The sequence below is a fragment of the Narcine bancroftii genome, chromosome 14, assembly GCF_036971445.1.
Source record: "Narcine bancroftii isolate sNarBan1 chromosome 14, sNarBan1.hap1, whole genome shotgun sequence".
Lineage (NCBI taxonomy): Eukaryota > Metazoa > Chordata > Chondrichthyes > Torpediniformes > Narcinidae > Narcine > Narcine bancroftii.
This window is the reverse complement of record NC_091482.1, coordinates 46,649,878-46,665,003: the sequence shown is the minus strand read 5'-3', so window position 1 is coordinate 46,665,003 and position 15,126 is coordinate 46,649,878. Positions and strand designations below refer to the sequence as shown.

At 44.1% G+C, this 15,126-nt stretch overlaps 1 protein-coding gene across 7 annotated transcripts in view; it reads right to left on the bottom strand.

The window, feature by feature from the left end:
* Window positions 1–10,364, bottom strand: part of rnf111 (ring finger protein 111) — a 94,415-nt gene extending 84,051 nt beyond the window's left edge. For 3 of the 7 annotated variants that reach the window (XM_069911965.1, XM_069911964.1, XM_069911966.1), the window contains exon 1: window positions 10,028–10,363. The gene's annotated coding sequence lies outside the window, so the exon portion shown is untranslated. Of the gene's footprint in view, window positions 1–10,027 lie in introns of all 7 variants that reach the window. The other 4 variants (XM_069911967.1, XM_069911969.1, XM_069911971.1 and 1 more) reach the window with 3 other exon arrangements.
* Between the last annotated feature and the right edge of the window lie 4,762 nt (window positions 10,365–15,126).

Genomic DNA, 15,126 nt, shown 5'->3' with positions numbered 1-15,126 from the left:
ACAAAGCACAGGGATGAGCACTGTTGTTTCAAAACATGAAAACAGACTTCTAAACTATTTTAACTTGTGATGCATAGGCCAGATTTATCAGGTAGAAATACACCTTAATAATGCCAGCACCAAATGATAAGAGGGTTGAGTCAAACATACAGGTATGGGCCATAGCACACACCAGACAGAGTATGTTTGAAAGGGATCAGTGAAGGTGCTATTTTTATATAATGATAAAGTTGATCTTTTACTTATTACAAATACCAGTTAAAAAAAGTCACTCTGGATGCTTGTCTCGTACATTAACTGTTACAACACGAAACCACAATAAGCAAAATAAAAACTTGAACCAAAATATGAAAGCTTTACACAACATTTGAAATTGGAGCAGAACTAGGCCATCTGGCTTGTCGAGTCTGCTCCATCATTCAAAATTTACCAGTTCCATAAGCCTTGATTCCCCCATTTTCCAAAAAATCTGTCTTAAATACATTCCATGAAGCAGTCTCTACTGCTCCCTCGGGCAGAGAATTCCAGATTCACAACTCTCTCAGAGATGCAGTCCCTCCTTATCCTTTATTGCTTCCAATTGTAACTGGAGTTTGCCACTAGCCACATCTACACCTCCTTACCCCTTTCTGCAGGGATCGCTCCCTCTGTGACTCCCTTGTCTGCTCATCCCTTCCCACCACACCTCCTTCTGAGCCCTGGTACTTTCTCTTGAAACAGCAAGAGGTGTTACACTTAGTACCACACATCCTCCCTCCCTCATAGCCCTGCAGTTGGGGTAACTATTCACATACACCCTCCTCCAACCTCAACATTTGAATTTTCTGCTCTCAATGTGGCCTCTTTCACATTGGGGACGGTTTTGCAGAGCATCTGTGTTCTGTCCGCAACAAGCATCCAGAGTTTCTGGATGTACATCATTTCAACCCATACCAACCTACTCATCCACTGCCAGAATTTCTAATGTAAACCAGAGGAACAAGATACCACATCTTTCCTGGACAATCTATAGCCCAAAGATATAAATGTTGAATTTTCAAAATTTCAGAGAACATGTTCCCCCTCTCTTTTGCCAAGCTACTCTGTTCTTTCCCTTTCCCTTCTATTTCCGTACCTTTTCCCACCAACCTCATGACTATCCTCTTCCTCCCACATTTTCTCTACCAGATTCTTCTCCCTCTCTCCCCCCACCTTGTCTCCATCTGGTGCTCCTTACACCATTTACTAGATCCCAGCTGTGACAGCCTTTGTCTCCACTGATCACCCTCAACCCTACATGACTGATCTTCTACCTGAACCCTATGTTTCTCTTTACCCCCCCCCCCCACCTTTATTTGGGAGCAGTCAATCATCTGATTCACCAATCCACTTTTGGTCCATCCTCATTTTATTGACTATCTGCCATCAGCACGCTCAGTGTTAATGAAGGGTTCTCGTCTGATCACCGAGTTCCTCCAGCAGATTGCGTTAAGCTTCAGATTCCAGCATCTGTCGTCGCTCATGTTCCAGTTCCTCATTTCTATCTTGAATCTACACTCCTGCACTTTGAGGCTCTATCTCCAGTTGTAGTCTCACCTGCCAGTGAAAACAAACACCCTGCTTCTTTCTATTCCTTTCATAATTTTATGTCTACAAGATCCTTCTAACCTCCAGTGAGCATAGTCCGAAGCTATCCAATCTCTCCTTCCAAATTATCCCTTCATTTCCAGAATCAACCTGGTAAATCTCCTCAGCAATACCTCCACAGCCAGTATATCCTTTCCCAGGTAAGGAGACCACAACTGCACGTAGTACTCTAGAGGCAGCCTCTCCAGGACCCTGTACAGCTGCAGCAGAACGTCCCTGCTCTTAAATTCAATCTTTCTAGCAATGAAGACCAACATTTCATTTTTCTTTTTACCATCAGCAAACCAATTTGTTAGATTATGAACAAGCACACCATGACCTTTTTGTACCACAACATGCCACTAATTTTAATAATTTAAATCAAAGTCCATCCTACTATTTTTCTTTCTGAAGTGGATTACCTCACATTGACCTACCTTGAACTCCATCTTCCAGATCCTTATCCACTCACTTAATCCATCTGTAATTGTTCTGCAGACAAGGTGTCCTCCAAACAATTTGATTTTTCATTCAATTGAGTGCCATCAACAAACTTGGTCCATCCAAATAATTAATGTACATCATGAACCATCATAGGCCCAACATTGATCCCTGCTACAGCCCACTAATCACTGAATGCCATCCAGAGAAACACCTATTTATCCCAACTCTTTATCTACATTGGTTAACCAATTGTCCATCAATGCTAATGCTTTACCCAAACTCAATACATCCCTACCTTACGCTGAAGTCTTTTGTGCAAGACTTGATCGGCAACCTTCTGAAAATCTATGAAATCTGGACAGCAGTTAGCAAAGCAGTTATAGTGCCAGCGACCAGGACTGAGGCTCGCATCGCTCGCTATCTGTAAGGAGTTTGTACTACTCCCTATGTTTATGTGGGTTTTCCCTAGGGGCTCACAAGATCACAAGATAAAGGAACAGAAGTAGGCCACTTGGTCCATCAAGTCTGTTCCACGACTCTACCCTAAGATTAACTATACTCACATAGTTCCAATTGCCAGCCTTTTTCCCATAATCCCCTAATGCCACAACCAATTAGAAACATAAATCTCCTGCTTAAAACTCTCCCAGTGAACGGGCATCCACCACTGTATGCAGCAATGAGTTTCCACAAATCCACAATTCTCTGACTTGGTCTCTTCCCACCATCTGAAATGTACTGCTGGTTGTAGGTCATTTGGGTGGCATGGGCTCTTGAGCCAAAATGGCCTGTTACCATGCTATGTCTAAATTTTAATAATTTTTTTTAAACTACATCCACTTTTTTTCCATTGTCCACTATCCCTTAAATAACTCAAGTTGGTTAAACAGGACATCCCCTTCCTGAATCCATTCTGCATCTGCCTGATGGAATAACTTGTATTCAGATGACTTGCTTAATGATAGCTTCAGGAATTTTCCTAATTATGGACATTAAGCCTATAGTACCTGCCTTTGGCCTACCTTCTTTTAAACAGTGGCATTCATATTTGCTGTCTTCCAAACTGCTGGGACCTGTCCAGAGAATTTTGATAGATGTCTACAAATGAATTAGAGCACTGGTCTTGTAAACCCCAGGGGTCGCGAGTTCGTTCCTCGTTGGGGCCTCATTTCTGTGAGGGGAACCATACAAAGTCGCAACTCTCTGTCTTCCTTACAGTAGACAGAGTTAAAGAATTTCATTACGTTACATTCTAAATGTAATATTGTGTGACAATAATGGAACCTTTATCTTCTGCCATGCATACCTTTGGGCCCTCTCATTTGCTCAGCCCCATTTTAGTGATAATCTTTGGCAAATTATCCACATCTTCCACTGTGAAAACTGACAAAATAGTTGTCAGGCTTCTATTTTACCAATTAGTTCTCCTTCTTGTTTTCTAATGGGCCATGCTTTTCTGATTTATAAAAAAGTAGACTACAACAGGATGAGGGAGGAATTAACTAACCTAAACTGGAGTACAGGCTACATGGTGGGTCAGTTGACAACAGTGGAGGAATTTTAAAAGAGATTTTCAATGCTCAACCAGCATATTCCAATGAAACACAAGGACAGTAAGGACAGATATAGTCAGCTGTGGATAACTAAAGAATAAAATGTAAGCTTCAAAGTAAAAGCGAATGCATTCAAACTAACCAAGTGTAGTGGGAAACACAGAAAGATAGAGTATGAAAGTAAATTAGCACAGAATATAAAAATAGATACAAGTAGTAAAAGTTTTTATTAAAATATAAAGCAGAAAAGAGTAGCTAAAGTCGACACTGACCTTTTGGAAAGTGAGAAAGTGAGTGAAAGTACTGAACCATAAATAATTTGAAGAAATAACGTCCCTGCCACTATATTACACATCTCATTGCTGAGTCCCAAGCACAACCCAAAATAAGCGAATGATAGCCATATTGATTTCTGGTCCAGCCACAGCACAATGAGCCAAGAAAGAATGGTGATGGTGGTGGTGGTGGTAGGAGTAATGGGGTTGGTTGGGGGAAAGCAGAGGGGAACATTTAGCTCGAGACCCTTGTTTCTCCCCCCTGCAACGTGGACCTCATCTATGGAATGCAGTGCCTGGACAATCTGGCCTGAACACAGCATTGACCTAATTGTTAAACTCTTGCCCACGAATCAAATCTTTATGACCTCAAGGGACTTACAAGGAAAGATCAAAAGAATGCCGACTTTTCCTCCATTTCCCTGATGCTACAATGGGTTAAAATGCAGAACGTATTTTAACATTTATAACAAGTAAACTATTAAAAGGATGCCCAATCTCATCCTTTCTCTTGGTGGCCTCCAGTTAGACATGATAGCAAGTACCAACTAACTCAAAGCATCAAAAACGGTTAAATCTAATTTCCAGTCAAAAGAATAATCCAGAAATAAGTGATTTCTCCCACCAATCAAATTAATTCTTAAGAGTACATTTCTTACAGTTTTTATTATTTTCACTTATTTGGTTGCTATTAAAAATTAAATACTTTGCTTTAAGACCTGACAAGTCCCAAAAATGTGAAAATATGTTGTTTCACCTTTTCTGAGTTTATTTGTAACATTACACCAAGTACATTTGGAGGGTTCTTCTGTCAGCAGTCTAAAATGATAGCACAATTTACACTACATACATAGTCTTTCATTGAAAAGATTAATTAAATCCAAGCAACACAATATCACTGATGGCTGCTGGTAAGAAACTGCCTTAAAGTTGGTGTGCCTTGGTGTGATGGGTCCTTCAGTATGTTAGCTGCCTTTCCGAGGCAGCAGGATATGCAGATGGAGTCCATGAAGGGGAGGAAAGGCCATCTTGTATTCTGAACTGTATTCATTACTTTCTGTAGTTTCTATTAATCTTGAGCAGAGTAGCTATCAAAACCACACTGTGATGCATTCAATGCTGCACCGATAGAACAAGGGAGCCACACCACACTTGGTCTTCTAAGTAGAGGTGTTGGTGCACTTCATAACTGTCAATGTGCATGTCCCAGGTCACAATATTGGTGATGCTTATTCCTAATAAGCAGAAGCTACAAACAATTTCCTTTTCAGCGTCATTGATGTGGCCCTGGGCGTGGTCTCTTCCCCCTCTAATGAAGCTGATATCATCTCCTTTGACTTATTGACAATAATAAGATTGTTATCTTGGAACCGTGCTACTGAACTTGCACTTTCCTGTATTCAGTCTCATTGTTATTTCACATCCAGCCCACCATTGTTGTCATCTGTAAATTTGAAGATGGAGTTGAAATAGTATCTAGTGACAGTGGAGGGTGTAGAGGAAGTAGGGGACAGACTACACACGTCGAGCTTTGAATGTGGTCATCGAGAAGGTACTGTTGTCCATCTTAGCTGATTGTGCCCTATTAGACAGGAAGTCAAGGATTCAGTCACAAAAGGGAACACTGAAGCCTAGATCCCAAATGTTGGGAATATGTTCCCGACTGACTACAGTTTTGAAAACAGAGCTGTAGTCAATCAACAGTAGTCTAACACAACTGTCCTTGGTGTCCCAATGTTCAAAGGCCAAGTAGAGAGCCAGGGGATATGGGATCAATTGTAAATCTGTTTTGATGGTAGGCAAATTGAAATAAATCATGGCTGCCTGATAGGATAGCATTAATGTGAGCCATGACTAGCCTCTCAAAGCACTTCATGATGGCAGATGTCAGAGCCACTGGTTTGTCGTCATTTCAGTACACTATTACAATTTTTTTTCTTAAGGCAGCCACCATCATACCAGTGCTGGAAGCAAGCGGGAACCGAGGCCTGTTGCAGGAAGAGATTAAAGATGCATGTCCACCAATTAATCTGTTTAGGCACTGGACATGTCAGGAACTCCCTCTTGGCCAATCATATTCCATGGGTTCATGAGCCAGAAGGTTTTTCGGTCTTCAGCAGCAGTGACCTTGGGTGCAACAGCACTAATAGTTGTGAGGATGTCACCTCCCTGTTCCAATAAAACTCATCAGGAAGTGTTGTGCAATAGTATACTACACTGCTTGTCTTTGTTTTGTACTCTGATAGCATGAATTCCCTTTCACAGTCACCACGTGGCCATGACTTACCCTTGGGACCCAAGTATGGTGTGCTCCCTGATGCATTGAGAAGATCACACTGAATTTCTTGACGAGGCCAATTCTTCTGACTTGCATGTCTCTAACCCTGCCTCCAACAACGAGATGGCTTCCTGGTTTCTGATTGGTGAAAATTTTTGTCAGCTTCTCACTTGTAGTCTTCTACACACAAGTCAGCGATGGTAGTGGTGGATTTTGATCAAGTTACTCGCCAAATCCTCAAATGTGGACGAGTCTATCAACTTAAGGCAGTCATATGAGACGTCCTGAGTATTCTTGGAACATTATTCCATGACATTCATCACTAGGCCCTCCCTCAGCCTCTGTTCGTATGTGGTCTGCATCAGCTCAGCCTAATGATTTGACTTGCTTAAGCATGGGATGGAACAGGAAGCATACTTTTATAGTTGCATGGCAGTAATTAAGGGTGTTGAGACTTCATGTCGGGCAGGAGATGAACTGGTGGAACTCACCTTGGACACTAGCTTCAAGAACCCAGCAGGGATGAATAAGGCCAAGAGAAACTACATCTTGCGGATATTGTTGGAGTTGGATAGTTCAACCAGCACTCACTCCACTTTGGACAGTAGATTGTAGTCAGCATAACTGATGTGAATTCCTACAGCAGGTAGTAGGGACAGCACATCACTGTGAAGTATTCCAGATTTGTATGCAAGCACTCATCAGGGCCACCACGTCTGAGCCCTGCACTGTCTTGATGAGAATGCAGATACCTTATTTTTCTACTGAGGATGCTGTGTGGTCCATCTGGTTGATTGAGAAGCCCTCCAGTTGTACTGTGAGTGATGTCAGGGTGTGGCAGAACAGCACTGCATTCTCTCAACTCACTTTAAACCAACATTAAGTTCAGTTTATTCCCTTTGGCTTGGACATCTGCCGAGTAGTTGAGGGGGGGGGTTGGGGAAGTGCCTTAGAACCACACTTCTCTTCGCCTGTAGCCCAGCTGACTTGTTTTCTGGGCTTTGATAAGCATCAGGCCTTGTATTATCACTTATAACAAAAAATGTACTTTCATACCATAATGTTCAATTGTGAATGGACAATTGAGGCATAAAACTATGCATTATGGAAGTATTTCTCTTTGTTATTCATCAAACACAATAGATTTAAAACAAATATATTCTGCCCAGTCTTGCAGGCTCTTTATTTTAAATTATCTTTAATGTAATTTTATGAGCAACTTTCAAGCTTGATAACACCCAAATAGAATGTCTAATATCATAAAGATACAGCAAAGTAGGCTGCATCTCTCCAATGAATGAGGCACGGCTGGTGAGAGGAAACAAGCTTCGATTCACCAAAAATTCAACCAGACCAAGTAAGTGATTGTTCAATTCAGTGATGAGATGAAGGAAGTTTAATACCAGTGGAAATCTGTCACATCTTTGGGTACAATTGTTACTGCATCATTTAAGCATTTATGTTAACACAGTGCAAACTCCAAGTTTGAAAAGAGGAGCGACAATTGCTGATTTTAATCACATGGATTCTGGACATCAGTAATTGATCAGTTGACTTTTATAATTACAATCTTTGATCGTGTCTGTCGTAACAATACCAAGTAAATTACAGAACATATACATCACAAAGTTGGAGCAAAAGAAATAAACTGCTGGAAAATCTCACCAGCATCTGGACCAGTGGTTCTCAACATTTTTTTCCCCCCACCTTCAGTAATCCCTTCCTAACCACAGAGCATAGGATGTCATGTTAGTAAGGGATTACTTAATGTAGTATGTGAGTGAAAAGAAAGGTTGAGAATCACTGCTCTAGAGGCAATGGGATGATCAAAGTTTGATGTTGATATCCAAAACAAACATTGATTATGTAACGATGTACTCCTGGAGGTGGTAAGAATCTCAGGGTTGTATGTAGTGTCATCTACATATTCTGACAACAAATTTGAACTTTAAACTCTGAACTCATTTATGGCCTATTGCAGCTGAAGGAAACAAAACTAGCCTTATTTTCCGGTGACAGCTGAATTTAGAAATATTTAACTACCATAACCCAATAAAAAGCAAGAAATGTTACAAGCACAAACCACCTGTTCGTCAAAACAGCTCTATTAAATATTTAGTATAAAATAAATGTTTATTCATTTTACACTGACAATTTTTAAAAAAAATTCCTTATATCTCACAATGTTCAGCAACGATATTATTAAATGAAAATGCATTTCTTTCAGACTTTTATATGTAAAAAAAGTTAAATAGAACTTTTCATTTATCTTGGTGTATGCCTATTTAAAGGTGTCGCATATAGAGTCTGATGTGCCAAATACTATCATCTTAAAAATCAGGTCTATTCCAGTGGTTTTCAACCTTCACCACCCCCCACCTTATCTATGGCATGTTCAGAACCACTGGTCTATCTAAAGATGCTGCAGAAAGTATAGACCACTTGCATCACAGTCCAGTTTAGGACTGCTGGTATGTGTGTCTGACCTTTGAATCCTTGAAGACATGGCCTGAAGAAAGCAACCAACATCATAGAGGATGCTGACAACATCTTCCCACTGCCACCTTCAGGAAAAGGTACAGAAGTCTGAAGACCAACGCCTCTTGGTTCAAGAATGTTTCTTTCCAACGGCTATCAAGATCTTGAACCTTCTCTCATTTACCAAATCAGGGACTGCTCAGACACCTCAAAAGTACCGTCGGCACTATTGCCAAGTCACTTACTTTTTCTTGCATGAGAGTAAATGTAAATATTATTTATATTTTACTGTCTCTTTTTAATTCAATTTATGTATGGTATTGTAGTCTTACTGAAATGCCTGTTTGGCTGCAGAAAAATAATTTTGGTGTATATGTGTACAACATATATGACAATAAACATAATTATGCCATGACACTTCTTCACACAGGATTACGACATGCACAACAAATAAATCTGAATGAGGAAAATCAAATTTTGTATCTGCCTTACTGTCTGGTCTATTTGAACAGTGAACCAGGTCATGATTTCATTCATTGTGACACTCCCTCTTACCCAAAAGGCCAAGTTCTAAACTGTCAGACAACAAGAGGGATATTTTGTGATTTAATTATTATTTTGTCCCCATAGAGAACACCCAGAATTTAACACACTTAACTTAGAGAAAACACTGTTCATGCTACATAGAGGAAACAAACACGGCAGGCCCCATTTTATCTAAGGTGTGTAAAGCATAGTTCTATATTGTTTGATATTTTCATTTGATCTGGAAAGCTTCTTTGAAAATAACTTGAGAAGGACTTTGAAAGCTTTTCTCCAGTTGTCTGACGATCCAAATTCAGACATGACGCTAATTCCAAAGGTGAGAGGACACAACATGTCCAATGTTTCAAAAAAAAACTCACAAAAGGCTTGACAGACGATCATGAAACATTCACCCTCAGGAATTTGACGACCCTTTTGGAGGAATGAGGAATTGCGTAGTTGAATAGGGAAAATAAGAAAACGAGACTGAATGCTCTCTCTGTGCAAGCTATTTAATCAACCAACTACAGATAGTTTGGCTGCTGGGAGAGCCCCACACTCTCTAGCAACCACCATCAAGGGAGACTTCAAATAATTTTCACTGCGCATTTGCTAAAATGTGGACAAGACTTGTAAGGGTATGTCGGTGGTTTTAAACTTCTGGGCAGGCCTCTCGTCGTCCTGGTGGGTGCACAGATGAGAGGGGAGGGGGGGGTGGTGAGAGGACTCAGCCTCCAGCGCCAGCAGCTGACCAGGCCGGGACTTTATAGACACTTTTACACCGGCTGCGGACACCGCCACGGTTATTATTCTTTTTATTTTAAAAAAACCCACAAAAACCTGAGGAGTGACACATAGAAGGTGCTCACCGAAGTTGGAGGAGGAAGGTACCCGCCGCGGCGCGGAGTTTCACCCGGACATTTGTGCGAAGAATTGGCCTCTTGTTTACAGCGGCGACGGAGCTCGGTGCCCGGCCCGGGGAGAGCGATCAATCCACCGCACGGCACACCCCCACTTCACGACAGCCGCCGGCTTTACGACACACATTGTTCGACGGCACCGGCTTTGTTCGCCAGCGGGGAAAATCGACACGGATAAAATTCGTTGCTGGGAATTCGACCCCTCTTCTCCCGTCCGTCAGTTAAACAGGAGGGGAGAGGTCCGGAGGAGGAGGAGGGGGAGGGGGGAGTCGAGCGGTGGGCTGGGGGAAGGGCGCATGCGCGGGCTGCGCAAGATGGTGCTTCACAGCATGGTGCCCAGCAGCACCCACCCCCGCCCTTGCCTCAACCCCCTCCCCTCCCTCAACCCCCTCCCCTCCCTCAACCCCCTCCCCTCCCTCAACCCCCTCCCCTCCCTCAACCCCCTCCCCTCCCTCAACCCCCTCCCCTCCCTCAACCCCCTCCCCTCCCTCAACCCCCTCCCCTCCCTCAACCCCCTCCCCTCCCTCAACCCCCTCCCCTCACACCTCCACTTCACTCACCTCCCCATCCCTTCACACATTCCTCCGTCCTCACCTCCTGATGACCTCACACCCCCACACCTTGCCCTCCCCTCACAAACCCCCCATTCACTGCCCCCTCCCCTTCACATCCCCCTCTCACATCCCCCTCTCCTCACCCCCTCCCCTCATATCCCCCTCCCTTCACACACCCCTCACCTCCGCCATTCCCTCACTTCCTGATTTCCTCACAACCCGACCATCCCTCACCCCCTCCTTCACACCCTGCCCTTCCCTCACCCCCTCCTTCACACAACGGTCTCCCCTCACATTCCCTTTCCCTCACGAACCCCTCCCCTTACCCCCACGCTCCCCTCACCCCCTCCTTCACACCCTGCCCTTCCCTCACCCCCTCCTTCACACAACGCTCTCCCCTCACATTCCCTTTCCCTCACCCTCCCTTTCCCTCACCCTCCCCTCACGACCCCCAGCCCTTACCCCCACGCTCCCCTCACCCCCTCCTTCACACACTACCCTACCCTACTACCCTACCCTCACATTCTCTTATCCTCAACCCCATCCCCTCACCGCTGCCTTCTCTCACCCCCTCCCTTTTCTCACCCCCTTCCTCACACCCTGCCCTCGCTTCACATCCTCCTCTCCTCACCCCCTCCCTCACACCCCGCCCACACCTTCCAATTCCCTCGCACCCCGCCCTTCCCTCATGCCCCCTCCTGATGCTCCCCCATGACCCCTTCCTGATCCGCCCCCCCTCCTGATGTGCCCCACTCCTCAACGCTTTCTACACATCAGCTCCTATAACATTATGAAGCCTCTGCGGTTTGGTAATGCCATATCTATTCAGTGAACAGATGAAAGTCAAAATGCTTTCCTAAAGACAAAAGAACTATTCACTCAAGCAACCATGCTCAGTTATCCAGTCCGAAACGCAGCCACTGTCCTTTCAACAGATGCGTCTGATGTGGCCATAGGGGGCGCTCTGCAGCAGTATTTCGATGGACAATGGAACCCATTGGCCTTCTTTAGCCGGCACCTCCATGAGGCCAAGAAAGAGTACAGCACCTTTGATAAAGAGCTCCTAGCTCCATTTATCACTTCCATTACTTTTTGGAAGGCAGACACTTCACCATATTCACAGACCATAAACCTTTGACCTTCTCATTTTCGTAGGTGTTAGAGCCCTGGTCACCTTGATGATAGCGGTAGTTATCCTTCATTTCGGAATTCTCTACCAGAATAATGCACATTTATGGAAAAGACAATGTAGACAATGCACTTTCCTGCTCAGTTGCACTTGAGGTATCAGCTATTTACTACACGGCTCTCTCACTACCCATGCACAAGACAGTGAGATGGAATCGTATCACACCTCAATAGCCAACCTACAATGGAAGGATATGTAAATTGATGCTGATGGAAACTGCTCTTTTGCAACATGTCACCAGGACATCCTCAGCCAGGGATTATAATCAATGTAAACACATTGCCAAATTTAGGTGGTCAGAAAATGCAATTAAATATTTTGGTATTAAAATTGATAAGAAATTTGGACAATTATTATTCAATAAAATTAAATATGATTTAAATAGATGGAATGATTTGCCTATAACTTTAATAGGTAGAGTAAATTGTATTAAAATGAATATTTTTCCAAGGATTCGATATTTTTTTCAATCTATTCCTTGTCAACTACCTCAAAAAAAATTTTTAAGGATTTAAATTCAATTCTTAGAAATTTTTTGTGGAAAAGGAAAATAGAGTATGTTTGGAAAAATTAACTTGGAAATTTGAATTAGGAGGTTTACAACTTCCACATTTTCAAAATTATTATAAAGCTGCCAATTGAAATTTATTACTGGAATGTTTAATTTAGATAAATCTTCATTGTGGGCTAATATAGAATTAACTAAAATAGATGAAAAATTTATACTTATTTATAAATGGTATTCAAAATTATAAATTGGTATTTAGGATCCACCTATATTGAAACACTTAATTGAACTATGCAATAAAATAGATTATGAGATAGCTGGGAAAGGTATGATTTCTTGTAAAATGGCTTTATAATCAAAATAAATTCTTGTAGAGGCCTGTGCCTCAGACCAACACAGGATATGGCCGTTGAACATGGCGACCGGTAAAGTATCATGCGGGATGAAATGCCCGTTTCCATTGGCCACTGGTAAAGCAGTGAAACTGGCCAATCACCACCGGTGGATCACAGGGGGCCCAATCAGTATCCGAGCATCCAAAGTAACTAATTGGCAGTTGGCCCGCTCAAGCCACACCCCAGTGGTGATGCGGCCGAGCTGACTATAAAAGGCAGAGCTGCCACTGAATAATCTCAGTGTTGAATATACTGCTGGTATGTGTGTCTGTCTTCTGCAGATTTGAGCTACAGCCTTAGGGCTACAACCGAGAGCTATAACCTAGTTGTGGCCATAGCGACCTCGTTACATTGGTGACCTCGACTGGTCCAAACAGTGCTTTGGACCCGAAGATGGAAGACCAACTTGTGATCAACGCCAAAGCATTGACGCTGCCGAGCTTCTGGACGTCACAACTACTGGTGTGATTCCAGCAAGTTGAGGTGCAGTTTCCCATTCACCTGATCGCCGACAACAGGCATTACTACCACATGGTCAGCGCCCTCGATCAGGACATCACAGCATGCTTCATCGACTTCTTCCAGCAGCCTCCAGAACAAGGAAGGTATGTGACCATCAAAGAGCTGATAACCCACACTTTCGGGCTCTCAAAGCATGAGCGCGCTGCCCAACTGTTGCATGTTGACAGTTTGGGGGACAGGGCCCCTTTCACCTTCATGAGCAACATGCTCACTCTCAATGATGGCCACACCTCCTGTCTGCTGTTCCAGCAGATCTTCCCGGAGAGGCTGCCCGAGGATATAAGGCTGCTCATCGCAAAGGAAGACTTCAATGACCCCAGGAAGGTGGCTGCCCAAGCAGACCTGCTATGGGTGGCGAAGAGCAACACCTGCACTTTGCTCGAGCAGGTTACAGCACCACATCATCAGCACCCAGCCAGGAAGACCACTGACCAACTGACTACGCGAATGCCACACCCCACCAGTGAACAGTACTGTTTCTATCACTGATGGTAGGGTTCTTAGGCCCATCGATGCGGCTCCCCCTGCGCGTTCCAGGGAAACACCCAGGCTGGCCGTCATTAATGGCTAAGGCGACCATTCAACTGCATAGCCTCCTCCATATCCAAGACTCCCTGTTGGGCCAACAGTTCATGGTGGACACTGGGGCACAATACAGCATCATTCACCTGACCAGCCTGGAGACCTGCTGCGGCAAAGTGGTCCGGGAGCTCCAAGTGGCAAACGGCTCCAACATCCAAACATTTGGCACCCGCACCATCCCCCTTCACTTTGGGGACAGACAATTCACTTGGAAGTTTACGGTGGCGGCTGTGCGACAACCATTACTGGGTGCAGATTTCTTGTGAGTCAACACACTCCTGATGGATACCAAGGGGCGCCAGTTGGTGCACACCTGGACATTTCAGTCACCCTCGCTCAAGGGCATTGAACTTACCAGCCCCAACCTGCACTCAGTGAGTACTGCTGACAATTAATTAGCTTGGGTCCAAGCAGAATTCCCCTCCATCACCACACCTCATTTCCATTCAGCAGAACCCATATATGGGATGAGGCACCAACTCGTTACAGAGGGTCCTCCCCTCTAAGTCAGGATGCAGTGTCTCACCCCGAGAAACTCAACCTAGCCAGGGACGTTCAAAAATTTGGAGGAACTTGGCATTGTGCAGCGCTCTGCTAGTCATTGGACCTCCCCTCTCCACATGGTCCTCAAGGCAGCAGGTGGTTGGAGGCTCTGCAGAGACTACCACCACCTCAATGAGGCTCCCATACCAGACAGACATCCTGTATCCCATATTCAAGACTTCACCGCTAACCTGAGTAAGTGACAACACCGCGTCATCAGCACCCAGCCAGAATGACCACTGACTAACCATCTGGTCGACTGGATATTCTCAAAGGTGGACCTCATCAGGGGTTATCACCAGATCCTGGTACACCCCGAAGACATTCCAAAAATCACCATCATATCCCCACCATTTCTCCGCATGCCCTTCAGGTTAAAAAACATGCCTCAGACTTTCCAAAGGCTGATGGATGCAGTGGGCTGGGATCTGCACTTCACCTTCATCTACCTTGACATTTTAATTGACAGCCACACCTAGACCGAGCATGCTGCCCAGTTAAAACAATTATTCTCCAGGCTGAACGATTTCGGCCTAACCATCAATCAGTGGCAGTTTAGCTGAGAGACTATTGACTTCCTGGGCCATCGTATCAACCATCGTGGAGCCAGACCATTACCTACTAAGATGGATGCTATTCTCTTTTTCCCCATGCCATCGACGGTCAAGGGACTACAAGAGTTTGCAGGTATGGTGAACCTTTATCAATGCTTTATACCTACAGCAGCCTGCATCATGAGCCCACTCTTTCCCCTC